We start from the raw sequence: 16,237 nt of genomic DNA, 5'->3' as shown, positions 1-16,237 counted from the left end.
CTCTCCGAAGCTTCGAATATTCGATGTTCATTACTACCGAAGCTTCGAAGCTCAAAAAATGGTATTCGGACCAGCCCTACAGGCCACTAGGGAATAGAAATGTTGATAGCAGATCTATGTATTTATTCACTGATATGAATAATCTCAAGACTAACAATATATTGTATTAGAGTAGACATAAGAATGAAACTATCACATTAAACATGAGTTCTATGTTGATACATTAAACTCAATGTACTATTGAAACTGATTTCTGGACATCATAATGTTGCAATACATTTCTTATATAACATTGTATTAGCAATTGCACTGAAACGCATTACATAGACACTTTAGTCCCTTTACAGCATTAATAATGAACAATTTTCTTAGTAAGATAAATGTTTAGTAAAGCACTCACCTAAACCCAGGATCAATGTGTCCACTAAAGTGACGTGGAGGATCCATTGACCGATCACTCTTCATGGACACACAGCTGGGGTCTGGAGGATCTGGTCTGTGCATTGAGATGAACACAAGTGAATGTAAATCACACACTGTAAATGATTTCTGTTGTTTTCACAGTATTATTGCTGTATTTTCAGTGAAAGTTTACTGTAGAAACAGTTTACAGTAAGTTGCTGTCAATTTTATAGCTTTTACATTATTTTTGCTGTATTTCCAGCTTTGTCACCGTATAACTATTTACAGGAAAGTTGCTGTCAATTTATGCTTTTCTTTGGTGGGGGGAAGAAAATAATTACAGTAATTCTTATACTCCTGTTAAATTGATGACAGTATATTCCAACAGACAAGCCCGACAGAGGACATTTTTTGGTTTATTGAGGTTATTTCAGCTTAGGAATTTTATAATACATCGTTTCATAAGGTAACCCATATATTAAGGCATTTAGAATATAGTTAAAAAAAAGTTTAAGTTTGCTTGAGTGTTTTTTCTTCTTTTTTTTCTTTATGGTTGCCAGATTTTGTCACAAACCCAACTAATCTCAAAGGTTATTATAGCCTAAAATGTTTGAATGGGAGATGTAGTCCCATCCAGTGATCAATAATATAGGCAAAATAAAATAGATAGAAATCGATTTCCATGATTTACTATTATTATTATTATTATTATTATTTTGCTTTAGATTTACACACTTAATTACATAAAGAGCGAATCGCACGGGATATACACCTGGCAACCAATCATCTAACCGTCAGCCGTCAAACTCGAATTTTCCATTTCATCCTGACTGACTTCGAGGACGGAGCACGCAGAACCAGCAAGAACTAGCCAGGTAAGATGTACAATTGTATTCAAAATCTTAAAAATGTGTATTTCTAAATGTTCCACCACTACAAATGTGAAGATATTCGTTTTACCATTAACTGTAAGTATCCTAATCGTGGTGAGTTTGAAAGGTAAAGTTAAGGTAACGTTAGCTTTTTAACGCGAACATTCTAGCCAGTTAACGTTAGCCAAATACTAGTTATCACAAGGTTTGATGTTAATGTCAGTTATTATTTTCAAGTTTAGAACAAAGTAATCGAAATGTTCTTGTTTCTGAACACTTGTGTGTAACTTAACGTTAACGTTACTGCTACACCGTGTGTGTGTGTTGCCTGTCGCGATCGAGGCCTCATACAACATGTTAACATATAACGTTATAACATAACCCTACCGGTAAGTTATGTTCTACACTAATTGAATGGACAACCACAGTGTTATTAGTCATATTATACATTTTATAACGTCAGTACGATGCACATTTAAAGTGAATACACAGGCAGAGAAAGTCCCGCCGAATGAATTCTCGCGTCTCGGCATTTCAGTTATTGAATAAGGCACTAAAATTCATAAAAGTAATCTCTCTTATGTACGTCTATGCAGTGTTGAATATGTTTTTCATTTCTTTCAGCATGTACAGTTGTTCGAGATTGCAGTGTGCTGAGGATGAGTTTTGCTCCTTCATTAAAAACAGAGGTAAGTCATTTTCAGTTATTGAATAATGCACTAAAATTCATAAAAGTAATCTCTCTGTGTACGTCTATGCAGTGTTGAATATGTTTTTCATTTCTTTCAGCATGTACAGTTGTTCGAGATTGCAGTGTGCTGAGGATGAGTTTTACTCCTTCATTAAAAACAGAGGTAAGTCATTTTCAGTTATTGAATAATGCACTAAAATTCATAAAAGTAATCTCTCTGTGTACGTCTGTGCAGTGTTGAATATGTTTTTCATTTCTTTCAGCATGTACAGTTGTTCGAGATTGCAGTGTGCTGAGGATGAGTTTTACTCCTTCATTAAAAACAGAGGTAAGTCATTTTCAGTTATTGAATAATGCACTAAAATTCATAAGTAATCTCTCTGTGTACGTCTATGCAGTGTTGAATATGTTTTTCATTTCTTTCAGCGTGTACAGTTGTTCGAGATTGCAGTGTGCTGAGGATGAGTTTTACTCCTTCATTAAAAACAGAGGTAAGTCATTTTCAGTTATTGAATAATGCACTAAAATTCATAAAAGTAATCTCTCTGTGTCACGTCTGTGCAGTGTTGAATATGTTTTTCATTTCTTTCAGCGTGTACAGTTGTTCGAGATTGCAGTGTGCTGAGGATGAGTTTTACTCCTTCATTAAAAACAGAGGTAAGTCATTTTCAGTTATTGAATAAGGCACTAAAATTCATAAAAGTAATCTCTCTGTGTCACGTCTGTGCAGTGTTGAAAATGTTGTTCATTTCTTTCAGTGTGTACAGTTCGAGATTGCAGTGTGCTGAGGATGAGTTTTGCTCTTTGCTTGGCCCTGCCAAGTCTGAAGGGTTTCTAGTTTAATGAATTAAATTTTAATAAAGAATTTTAAACTGACTTCTGTGTGTTGTCATAATTGACGTAACATCTAAAAATCAGTAATGTAACTGTGTGAAATATTTTTTGCATACACAACTTTAGCTTTCATTCTTTTTTTAAGTGTGTAACAGATTGTAGTTGGTTATATGTTGTGTATATAAAAATACCATAATCAATTATACTGCATAGTAACTTTACAGTATTTTAAAATACAGTGCAAAAATCAGCACTGTAATTAATTTTACAGTATAAAAATGCTGTAAGTTATTATACGGTATGCTGTGAAGTACTGTTGTCAGATTTACAGTAATTTTACCGTGGAATAAAATACTGAAGCTTGCTGGATATTTGTTGCCAGTAAGTTACTGTTGATTTTACGTTAAATTTTTTACAGTGCACTCTTAAATTCATGACTTTAGTAATAAAATGATTCGGGTGACTGAATTATTCCATTAATATGTATTATGCTTTTGGAGACTTTACAGCAAATGCACATCCATATATGTGAGCTGTTCATTAAGATCTTTTAAATAACTTCTGAAATGCATTACACATACAGGCACTCAAGTCCTTTTACAGCATTAATAATGAACACTTTTCTTAGTTTCAACACAGATGTAAAAAGATAAATGGTTTAGTAAAGCACTCACCTAAACCCAGGATCAGTGTGTCCACTAAAGTGACGTGGAGGATCCATTGACCGATCACTCTTCATGGACACACAGCTGGGGTCTGATGACTTTGACCTTTGCATCTGGACTGAACTGAAACAAAACATGAAGGGAATTCATAGAAATCACAAAATGGAGCCATTTAGCATGAAAATCAAGTTTGACCAACTTTTAATTCTTTAAGGTATAGGGCAGGCAATTTATTTCATAAACACTTTTTGTTATTATGGTTAAAACTATAACCAATAATAGAAGTGGTATAAAATATAAAAAATGTACACATATCGCCTGTGGAAGTCTCAGGACCAGGGCGACTCAGAGCAATTGTCCTCTAAACCATCAGGAATCAATAAAAAAAAAAATGCTGTGCACACCACCACTCGAAATGGGGGATAACTCTGATGACGGAACAGTTTGATCTTCGGCTGACAAATCAGAGGAAATGGGCGTTTAATTCCCGCCCATGTGTAGAAATCGAATATTAAAGCTGTTTATTCATTTTTCCAACTGAGAAAGAAAAACGAGAAATCCAGCTGAATTCTTGTTTTTCATTTTTTTGTAAAAAATGAAAAAGGAACCGTTTTCTCATTTTTCTATATTCAATATTAATTCAAAAAACAACTGAACGAATGATACACGAATCAGGGTATCTTCCGTCCATTTCATTTCCTATTTGAAATGAAATAAGCAGAAACGAGAAACGGCGCCTTTATTCGTTTTTTCGTTTTTTCCAAAAAACGAAAAAACGAGATTTCGGCTTGAGTTTTCGTTTTTTAGTTCACAGGCAAAAAACGAATAAATGACTTAAATTCGTTTTGCACATGTGGACGGTCATGAGGCGCCCCTGTCAGCCGATTGGTCAAGAAAATCTGAGCATGTGACGTCATCGGTAGTTCCCCAGGTTTATTCAACAAAATAATAGTCCTATGGCTCTGCGTACCGCATATTAAACTGTTCAGGGCAGGTCCTGGGCTTACTTATGTGCAACTTAACGCATTTCAGAGAAATATTTATATATCAGAAATATTAAATATTAATCTGCACCCAGACGGTTTTATTAGCTGTGCGGAGTTAAATCTGTGTGGTGAAGCACATACGCAGCAGTCATAACTCTTCTTTTAGACAATACGCTCAGTTTTGGACAAGGGGTGGTTATTGCAAATACTGTAATGCAAAACTGCTGATGGTGGTGGGTACCGCGATGATGGTAAATAAAATTGTACTGTAACTGTAGCTAATCATAGCTGCGAGAGCGAGATGATTGACAGGACGATAGCGGAGGAAAAAGCGCAAGATTTTGTTAGTAAAGAAGTGAGTTTGTCTTTGAAAACAACAACAACAACAAAAAGTTTTAATAACAGTGTTCATTTTAAAGGGACATTTCCAAATATATTTTATTTATTTGTTAGCCTATGCTGTTGTTATTCTGTCTTAATCGTTTTGTTAATTCAAGTTTAATACTATGCAGGAGTTTTTTTTTATTTTTTTATTGTAGCCTACTATTTTATTGTTGTTGTGTTTTCATTAAAAAATAACAATGAACCGCATTCGTTTGAAAGGTTAATCCATAGGTCTTTCATTTACTTGTGTTATCTCATCCGTCTTATTCTCTTTGTTAATAACGAATAGGCTAATGTTAATTAAAATTGTTCAAAGAGTGGAGGAAGATGTTGTCAAACATTAAAAAAATCTAAAATAAGCGCTATATGCTGAACGTAGCCTTGGTCAAATTGTTTTTTTAACCATTTTTTAAAACCGTTTTCTTTTTATAAACAGTGTAGGCCTACTGACTTTTTTTCCATATTTTTTTTTTTTTTACGTTTTCATTTTTTCTTATACATTTTATGCTTATAACATCATAACTGAACAATTCAATGTAGCTGTATGAAAATAATGTTGACTTTTCCTAAGTTAACTTTCCCTTTAGTTTCCTATAGACATAGTTCCCTAGTTTCCCTAGTTTCATTCATTTTCTGTATCTTCAACAACATTTTCCTCAATCTCTGAAGCATCCTCTAACTCGGAAACATCTTCATCTGTATCAGTATCATCAAAAACCTGTGAAATTACTTATTTAAATGTCAATTTTTGGGAGCTCATTTTTCCTGCTGTCTATGTCAAAGTCTTGTGCCACACTGAGCAAAATTGTGGGAAAGCTCATTATTCACTCACATGGGAGTGAGAAACAAAACATAACAAAAACATACATCAAATAAATGTTTTTTATTCATTTATTGGCTCTGTAAAGCTGCCTTTGAAAATCATAAAAGGATATCTTGAATATAGAAATGAGAGCTTATTTGTCTGACAAAGATTTTCATCTGTAATTTGCAATTAATTCTGAACAACGTGATTTAGCTTTTTCATAGGGTTAGATCACTTTAAGACACTTGCACTTTAGAACTGGAGTTGACGTGCCCTGTCATACAAACACATGTGTCCGTATTGCATTTTAATAGCTGAGGGACAAATTGACCCGGGCGGGAACATCACAAATGTAATAGTAATTTTGTTTGTATGTCAACACACATCAGCATGTAGAAACTTTGCATGCATGATCATGATGATAAATGAAAAAAAGTCACAAAATACCAACAAACAAAGGTTTAATATTATTTCAGGTAGATTGAAAAAATAAATGATGACTCATTTTTACCATCTGTGGCTGACAAAATATTTTTCTGTATTAAAATAAGTGTGGAAAAGCTAATTTTAGCTTCATAAGGTTGTAAAAAAACAAACAAAATAACAAAATATAACCAAGCAATTTTATTATTTTGGGTCAGTAGCCTACAGTTGCATTAGAGTGTTAAAATGTTTGGGTCAAATTGGCCCGTGAACATCAGGAACGTAGCCTAGGCTACTATAGTCATTTTGTTTGTATAGGCTATGTCAAAACACATCAGCATGTTGAAACTTTGCATGTTCGTCATGATAAATGAGAAAGTCACAAAATATCAAGAAAAAAACCATAGGGTTAACAGTATTTCCAACAACTAGAAAATCTAAGGGTTCTTACTTCTTTCAAACCTGCCTCATTTAGTTCTGTTGAATCGCACTAGAGTTCGTTTTCCCCCTTGGTGCGGTTCGCTTGGGCAGGTGTGAATGCAGCAATCGCACTCGGGTGCGCACCAAAAGCGGTACGCTTTCAAACGAACTCTGGAGCGGTTCGTTTGTGGTGAGAACGTGATCCGACCTCGAACAGACCCAACTGCCAAAGAACAGGCTAGCTACAGTTACAGTGCAATTTTATTTACCATCATCGCGGTACCCACCACCATCAGCAGTTTTGCATTACAGTATTTGCAATAACCACCCCTTGTCCAAAACTGAGCGTATTGTCTAAAAGAAGAGTTATGACTGCTGCGTATGTGCTTCACCACACAGATTTAACTCCGCACAGCTAATAAAACCGTCTGGGTGCAGATTAATATTTAATATTTCTGATATATAAATATTTCTCTGAAATGCGTTAAGTTGCACATAAGTAAGCCCAGGACCTGCCCTGAACAGTTTAATATGCGGTACGCAGAGCCATAGGACTATTATTTTGTTGAATAAACCTGGGGAACTACCGATGACGTCACATGCTCAGATTTTCTTGACCAATCGGCTGACAGGGGCGCCTCATGACCGTCCACATGTGCAAAACGAATTTTGAAGTCATTTATTCGTTTTTTGCCCGTGAACTAAAAAAACGAAAAATCAAGCCGAAATCTCGTTTTTTTCGTTTTTTGGAAAAAACGAAAAAACGAATAAAGGCGCCGTTTCTCGTTTCTGCTTATTTCATTTCAAATAGGAAATGAAATGGACGGAAGATACCCTGATTTACACGGATTGAATCAGGGTATCTTCCGTCCATTTCATTTCCTATTTGAAATGAAATAAGCAGAAACGAGAAACGGCGCCTTTATTCGTTTTTTCCAAAAAACAAAAAAACGAGATTTCGGCTTGATTTTTCGTTTTTTTAGTTCACGGGCAAAAAACGAATAAATGACTTCAAAATTCGTCTTGCACATGTGGACGGTCATGAGGCGCCCCTGTCAGCCGATTGGTCAAGAAAATCTGAGCATGTGACGTCATCGGTAGTTCCCCAGGTTTATTCAACAAAATAATAGTCCTATGGCTCTGCGTACCGCATATTAAACTGTTCAGGGCAGGTCCTGGGCTTACTTATGTGCAACTTAACGCATTTCAGAGAAATATTTATATATCAGAAATATTAAATATTAATCTGCACCCAGACGGTTTTATTAGCTGTGCGGAGTTAAATCTGTGTGGTGAAGCACATACGCAGCAGTCATAACTCTTCTTTTAGACAATACGCTCAGTTTTGGACAAGGGGTGGTTATTGCAAATACTGTAATGCAAAACTGCTGATGGTGGTGGGTACCGCGATGATGGTAAATAAAATTGCACTGTAACTGTAGCTAATCATAGCCTGTTCTTTGGCAGTTGGGTCTGTTCGAGGTCGGATCACGTTCTCACCACAAACGAACCGCTCCAGAGTTCGTTTGAAAGCGTACCGCTTTTGGTGCGCACCCGAGTGCGATTGCTGCATTCACACCTGCCCAAGCGAACCGCACCAAGGGGGAAAACGAACTCTAGTGCGATTCAACAGAACTAAATGAGGCAGGTGTGAAAGAAGTAAGAACCCTTAGATTTTCTAGTTGTTGGAAATACTGTTAACCCTATGGTTTTTTTCTTGATAAAACCCTATGGATAGTTTTTCTTAAACTATCACATTAAACATGAGTTCTATGTTGATACATTAAACTCAATGTACTATTGAAACTGATTTCTGGACATCATAATGTTGCAATACATTTCTTATATAACATTGTATTAGCAATTGCACTGAAACGCATTACATAGACACTTTAGTCCCTTTACAGCATTAATAATGAACAATTTTCTTAGTAAGATAAATGTTTAGTAAAGCACTCACCTAAACCCAGGATCAATGTGTCCACTAAAGTGACGTGGAGGATCCATTGACCGATCACTCTTCATGGACACACAGCTGGGGTCTGGAGGATCTGGTCTGTGCATTGAGATGAACACAAGTGAATGTAAATCACACTCTTAAATTCATGACTTTAGTAATAAACTGATTCGGGTGACTGAATTATTCCATTAATATTTATTATGCTTTTGGAGACTTTACAGCAAATGCACATCCATATATGCGAGATGTTCATTAAGATCTTTTAAATAACTTCTGAAATGCATTACACATACAGGCACTCAAGTCCCTTTACAGCATTAATAATGAACACTTTCCTTAGTTTCAACACAGATGTAAAAAGATAAATGGTTTAGTAAAGCACTCACCTAAACCCAGGATCAGTGTGTCCACTAAAGTGACGTGGAGGATCCATTGACCGATCACTCTTCATGGACACACAGCTGGGGTCTGGCGACTTTGATCTTTGCATCTTAAATGAACTGAAACAGAACATGAAGGGAATTCATGGAAATCACAAAATGGAGCCATTTAGCATGAAAATCAAGTTTGACCAACTTTTAATTCTTTAAGGTATAGGGCAGGCAATTTATTTCATAAACACTTTTTGTTATTATGGTACTATAACCAATAATAGAAGTGGTATAAATATAAAAAATGTACACATATCGCCTGTGGAAGTCTCAGGACCAGGGCGACTCCGAGCAATTGTCCTCTAGTCTAAACCATCAGGAATCAAAAAAAAAAAAAAAAAAAATGCTGTGCACACCACCACTCGAAATGGGGTCTCGCCCACTCAACGCGCACGCCCGCATACACCGCAATGACGTCATTTTTTCAGCGCACCTTCACGTTTGTGCGGAATCGGCGAGGATAAACCAAACTTCAGGCAATGCAGACTTGTGGACGGACAGTCACGAGCACCACAAACAAACAGCAGCTGTGATTGGCCAAAATGCTCTGTTCGACTTTTCTGGAACCCTCTACTCTTCCCTGTGGATGACCTCTGACCTACTTTCTGTATCTGAATTTCTGCGTTTTGAATTTTAGAATATTGAATTTGATGTTACGAATTTCTTCTTCATCTTGAAAACTTGATGCTGTATTTTTAAAAACTGGAAATTTGAAGTCTAAGAATTCAGAACAAAAAAATCCACTGATTGAAAATGCATGTCTATAAAAATTCTGCTATAAAAACATTTCAGTTGTAAAAGTTTCCCCGGATATACTTCCCTATTTAATGCACAATTTTCCTTACAAATTATATTATCAGCATTACAATGTGAGTAAATGTAGCTGTGTAAAATGTAAGGGATGATGCCACCCTTATAGAACAATGTGTATTTACGTTTTACATTGGATCATATTTAATGGCATGGAATTACAGCGTAATTAGTGTTAGCTCACAGTCTTAGCCTTTTTCAGTTTATTAGGGTGAGGTAAATTGTTAATAGTAGAGATTCTCATTCCTTTATCAGAACACAAAAACTGGTACTGTTTTGGAGAGAAATTGGATATTTTTTAATCTCTCTATTTAAAGCAGGGCTATGCAGTTTCGGGAATTTCTTCTCTGTATTCTCGCTTTTTGCTCGCAGGTTTCTCTATAGAGCTCCCCTGTCACGGTTGAGGAATTCATTGACTCTTCCTTGCTTGTGGTGTGTGTGTGTATGAGTGTGTGGGCGTGGTCGCTGATTATTCCCCGGGAGAATCAGCGACAGGTGTTCCTCATTCCAGATGGCTACTTATACTCACCGTGTGCGTCTTGTGTTTGTCAGATCGTTGTTTGTGGATGTTCCCCGTTCAGTTCCTGTTCTTCCTCGTGTCTCCAGCCTGAGTTCCGTTTGGATTATCGTCAGTGCAGTTTGTCTTCACGTCGTGTCTTCACTGGGAATTCACCTCACTCATCTGACCGTGCTTCACCGAGTTGCCCACGCAAGCCTGCGTTACCGACGCACCCTGAGCTCTCCCTGAGGATCGTGAGAAATTCCTGCATTGACTGTATCTGTTCCCGTTTTCTTCCTACACGTTCTGAGTCTGGTTGACTTGTGTCAATAAAGAACCAGTTTTACTTGCTATTGTCTCCTCGATCACTTGCGTCACAGAACGATCTGACCATCATGGAGGCAGCAAGCAACCCCGAGCTCGCGGATTATTTCGCTCACAGTTCAGCTCGTATGGAACGGCAGGAGGAGCATCTCGCCACGACCGGCCGAGCGGTGCAAGCGTTGGTAACGCAGGTGTCAGGGCTCACCCAGCAAATACAACAACTTGCGATGCCCGCTGCGCCAACCCCACTGCCGGTTCCCCCCACTCCTCCCACACCGAATCGTCCATCAGAGCCCCGTTTACCGACGCCAGAGAGATATTCGGGTGAGCCAAGCTATTGTAGAGCTTTCTTGACCAAATGCTCTATGTTTTTTTCCCTTCAGCCTCAGACATTCTGCACTGAGGATTCGAAAGTGGCTTTTGTGCTCACGTTGCTGTCTGGGCGTGCAGCTCTGTGGGGGACGGCGGTGTGGGAGAACCAACGACCATGCTGTTCCTCGTTCACGGCACTCTCAGAAGAGATGAAGAGGGTGTTTGACCGGGCAGTCTCCGGGAGAGAAGCGGCTCGTCAGCTCACGGACATCGTCCAGGGAGAAAGACCAGTAGCTGACTATTCCATCGAGTTCCGCACCCTCGCTGCAGAGTGCCGCTGGAACGAGGAGGCGCAGTGGGACGTCTTCCTGCATGGGCTGGCTGACCGCATCCAACGCGAAATCTACGCCCTGGAGCTACCCACGAGTCTCAACGAACTGATTGACCTGGCACTACGAGTGGATGCTCGTCTGAGTCGCTTGGAGCAACGCACCCGTACAACTCCGGCTCATAGAGTTTTGGGACCCCCACAGCCCAGCGGTCGTGATGCGGTCAGCCCTGTCGATGATCACGAGCCCATGCAGGTGGGTCGAGCCCGGCTCTCTCGGGAGGAGAGGGAGAGAAGGAGATCCCGAGGATTATGTTTGTACTGTGGAGGCTCTGGTCACTTTCTCAATAACTGCCCGGTAAAAGAGCGAGCCCGGCAGTAGAGAAGAGGATTCTGTCGGGCGGGGTCTCCACTCAGAAAACCTCTTCCACTCTCCTTCCGGCGAGATTGCTGTGGGCAACTCAAACCCTTGCAGGAGGAGCCGGTGAATTTGTCAAACGTGCCCGTTGAGTACCTCGACCTGAAGGAAGTGTTCAGTAAGTCCAGAGCTGCTTCTCTTCCTCCGCATCGTCCCTATGACTGTGCTATAGATCTACTGCCAGGTACGTCTCCGCCCAAGGGCAAGCTTTACTCTCTGTCTGTTCCCGAGAGGGAGGCCATGGAGAAATATATTTCTGATTCTCTGGCATCCAAATTCATCCGACCTTCCTCTTCTCCAGCGGGGGCGGGGTTCTTTTTTGTGGGGAAGAAGGACGGTTCTCTGCGACCTTGCATTGACTACCGAGGGCTGAATAACATCACGGTAAAGAATACTTATCCTTTGCCGTTGATGTCTTCAGCCTTCGAGAGGTTGCAGGGAGCGTCGGTCTTTACAAAACTGGACTTACGTAATGCTTATCATTTGGTCCGCATCAGGAAGGGGGATGAATGGAAGACCGCTTTTAACACCCCCAGGGGGCACTTTGAATATTTGGTTATGCCTTTCGGGCTCTCCAATAGCCCAGCGGTCTTCCAGGCACTCGTCAATGACGTGCTGAGAGACATGGTCGATCAGTTTATTTATGTCTACCTGGATGACATATTGATTTTTTCTTCGTCTCTCCAGGAACACGTTCAGCACGTCAGACGAGTGCTTCAGAGGTTGCTAGAGAATGGGCTTTTTGTCAAGGCGGAGAAATGCGCTTTTCATGCACAGTCTGTCCCTTTCCTAGGTTACGTCATTTCGTCTGAGGGAGTGCGTATGGATCCTGACAAGGTTAAGGCTGTGGTGGATTGGCCAAGTCCAGATTCCCGTAAGGCCCTACAGAGGTTTCTGGGGTTCGCCAATTTTTACCGACGTTTCATTCGTAATTTCAGCCAACTAGCCGCACCTCTGACTGCCTTGACCTCCCCAGAACGACGTTCAGGTGGTCCGAAACAGCCGAATCTGTATTCGCCAACCTGAAGAGCCGCTTCGTTTCGGCGCCCATTCTCACGACCCCTGATCTGTCACGTCAGTTTGTGGTGGAGGTCGACGCGTCAGAGGTGGGGGTAGGCGCAGTGCTTTCTCAGCGCTCTTCTTCAGACGACAAGATGCATCCTTGCGCGTTCTTTTCTCATCGTTTATCGCCTACCGAACGTAACTATGACATTGGTAACAGGGAGTTGTTGGCAGTCAAGTTAGCATTGGAAGAATGGCGACATTGGTTAGAAGGGTCGGGGGTACCTTTTATCGTCTGGACTGATCACAAGAACTTAGAATACATTCGATCTGCCAAAAGACTCAACTCCAGGCAGGCTCGGTGGGCTCTTTTTTTCGGTCGTTTTGATTTTACTCTTTCGTACCGCCCGGGTTCTAAAAACATCAAACCCGATTCTTTATCTCGTATTTTTGATCCATCCGAACGCCCGTCCACTCCTGAGTGCATTTTACCGGAGACTCTATTCATCTCCACACTCCGATGGGAGGTCGAATCGAAGGTCAAGACGGCCTTAGAAGGGGTAACGCCTCCGTCCCGGTGCCCACCGAACCGATTGTTTGTGCCGGAGGGATTACGGTCCGACGTTATTCAGTGGGCTCATTGTTCCAATGTAGCCTGTCACCCAGGAGTAAACCGTACTAGATTTCTAGCTAAGCAACGATTTTGGTGGCCGTCTATGGCTCGCGACATTCGGGATTTTGTTTTGGCTTGCTCGGTCTGTGCGATTGGTAAGACTTCCAATCGACCCCCAGATGGGCTTCTTCAACCGCTGTCCGTCCCTTCGAGACCTTGGTCCCACATTGCGCTAGATTTTGTTACCGCCCTCCCGCCTTCCCAAGGCAATACGGTTGTTTTAACCGTAGTGGACCGGTTCTCGAAGGCGACTCATTTTATTCCCTTGCCAAAATTGCCTTCAGCCAAGGAAACAGCGGTGACTGTCATCGATCACGTCTTTCGGTTACATGGCCTCCCGACGGACGTGGTCTCTGACAGGGGATCCCAATTTGTCTCCAAATTTTGGCAGGAGTTTTGTAGATTACTGGGGGCCACTGTCAGTCTGTCCTCGGGTTATCACCCCCAGAGCAACGGTCAGACCGAGAGAGCCAACCAAGATTTAGAGAGAATGTTGCGATGTGTGGTGTCAAAGAATCCTTCCTCCTGGTGTCAACAACTTTCTATGGTGGAGTGCGCACACAACTCGTTACCAGTGTCATCTACGGGCCTATCTCCGTTTGAGTGTAGCTTAGGGCAGTGGTTCCCAAACTTTTTGAAAGCATGGCACCCCTTTGTAGTGTTTTTTTTTCCACGGCACCCTAACCCAATTAAACTAAACGAACATATGTGCATACATATATACAATTATATCCAGATGAGCAAACAACCAATGAAGCATAAACAGCAGCATGAATTTATTATGAATGCATTACAACAGACATAATATGAGGCGAAACAACCCCTTCAGATGAATCATCAGTCCATTAATAACTGGACACACGTCAACAGACTGATTTTAACCAATAAGGCTACTGTATGTGAGAATCATTGGAATAAAACAGATTTAAAGATACTTAACTCTTTAAATAATAATAAACAACTCCAAATATTTTTGCATATGTTGGTGTTTTGATATGATTTTAAAATATGCTGTAAACAGGGTTAGCCTATTATAGTTTTGCATTTTTTCATTAGTTTTTATTTTTATTTTTATTTCGTTTTGACTTTTTGTTTTCAAATTCAGTTTAGTTTTAATTCGTTTTTAAAGTGGGTTTGCTAGTTTAGTTTAGTTTTTATTTTTTGAAAATGCTTAGTTTTCGTTTAGTTTTTATTAGTTTTAGTGTTAGTTTTCAGACCGTTCTCATCCCCAAATCGTCATATACTGACGCTTTCAAAATGTCTTCAATATCTGACGCACAAAGCACCCTTTAGCGTCCATATGTGACGCATAACCCTACCACAGACCTAAACCTACCCATAACCGAAGCGTCACATATTGACGCTAAGGGTGCTTTGTGCGTCGGATATTGACGAACTTTCGAAAGCGTCAGTTACATGACGCCTAAACCTACCCATAACCGAAGCGTCACATATGGACGCTAAAGGGTGCTTTGTGCGTCGGATATTGAAGAATGTTTGAAAGTGACGATTTGGGGATGAGAATGTGTTGCAGTTTTAGTCTTTTTTTTTGTAATTTGGGTTATTTGTCAGGGGCAAGATTCAAAAAGACATAATGACATAACATTATTTAATATTTGAATCACAGCTTATATAGTGTTTTGACATCGACAACCACAACCAAAAAGTGCATTTTTCCTCAAACTTGCGACTAGTTAACTTTCTAAAGAAGGCGCAATCGCTTCTCGGGTCGACAATAACACACTGACAAATTTATATTCAGAATTAAAAATATTTTTATACCACTTTTTAATGTGTGATTGTGTAAAGGTGTTCACGAGATAGAGAGACCAACCTTTCGCGAACTTGCTTTCAACGTCGAACGAACACTCGTTCTCATGGAGACGCGGTGTGCACGGAGGGGAGGAGCTGTGTGTGTGTGTGTGTGTGTGTGTGTGTGTGTGTGTGTGTGTGTGCGCGCGCATGTGAGAGACGCATGAGTGACAGAGAGAGCAGGGAAAGGAAATACAGCTGAACGAATACGCTGCGTGTTTTAAATAGCGTTTTTTCCCACCTAGTTTTCGTTTTTTCGTTCGTTTTCGTTAACAATTATAACCTTGGCTGTAAAAGGTTATTATATGGTACGATAGTTATTTTAGGCTGTTTAAATTGGAAAATAAAGCTGAGATTCTGCGGCACCCCTAGCCAGTTGTCACGGCACCCCAGGGTGCCGCGGCACCCACTTTGGGAACCACTGGCTTAGGGTACCAGCCACCAATTTTTCCTAGTCTGGAATCCGAAGTCGCGGTCCCCTCTGCTCACGCCTTCGTCCAGAGGTGTCACCGTACATGGACCAGAGCCCGTGAGACTCTGCTCCAAGTAAGGGCGCGCACCAAGGTCAAGGCCGATCGCCACCGGTCAAGACCTCCCGTATACGTCGTCGGTTCCAAAGTGTGGCATTCCACCAAGAATATTCCTCTCCGTTCCGTTTCGAATAAGTTAGCTCCTAAATTCATTGGCCCGTTTCCTGTCACCAAAGTCATTAGTACGGTGACAGTCCGACTCAAACTTCATCCTGCGTACAGGAGAATTTATCCCGTGTTCCATGTTTCCAAATTAAAACCCGTATTTTATGCTCCCATTAATCCGCCGGCCCCGGTTCCCCCACCGCCGCGTCTCGTAGACGGGGAACCCTCTTATTCGGTAAATCGCATTCTGGACTCGAGACGGAGGGGACGCGGATTCCAGTATCTGGTGGACTGGGAAGGTTACGGTCCGGAGGAGAGAAGTTGGGTTCCTGCTAGGGACATACTGGATCAATCCCTTATTGATGATTACAATCAACAGGTAGGAGCTCCTGGGAGCGCCAGGAGGCGTTCCTAGGGGGAGGGGTACTGTCACGGTTGAGGAATTCATTGACTCTTCCTTGCGTGTGGTGTGTGTGTGTATGAGTGTGTGGGCGTGGACAGGTGTTCCTCATTCCAGATGGCTACTTATACTCACCGTGTGCGTCTTGTGT

At 40.7% G+C, this 16,237-nt stretch overlaps 1 protein-coding gene and 1 long non-coding RNA gene across 2 annotated transcripts in view; one reads left to right on the top strand and one right to left on the bottom strand.

Annotated features, from left to right (window-relative positions):
- The window catches only part of LOC309494997 (uncharacterized protein), a 730,899-nt gene that overhangs the window by 164,332 nt on the left and 550,330 nt on the right, over positions 1 to 16,237 (bottom strand). The gene's annotated exons all lie outside the window — the stretch shown is intronic.
- LOC309495031 lies at positions 539 to 2,288 on the top strand. The gene is made up of 3 exons (XR_014204519.1): positions 539 to 1,277; positions 1,899 to 2,128; positions 2,229 to 2,288. It is a non-coding gene; the product is annotated as an uncharacterized lncRNA (long non-coding RNA).

This window comes from Leuciscus leuciscus, assembly GCF_965113295.1.
Source record: "Leuciscus leuciscus genome assembly, chromosome: 3".
Taxonomy (NCBI): Eukaryota; Metazoa; Chordata; class Actinopteri; order Cypriniformes; family Leuciscidae; genus Leuciscus; species Leuciscus leuciscus.
This window is presented reverse-complemented; position numbering and strand designations above follow the sequence as displayed.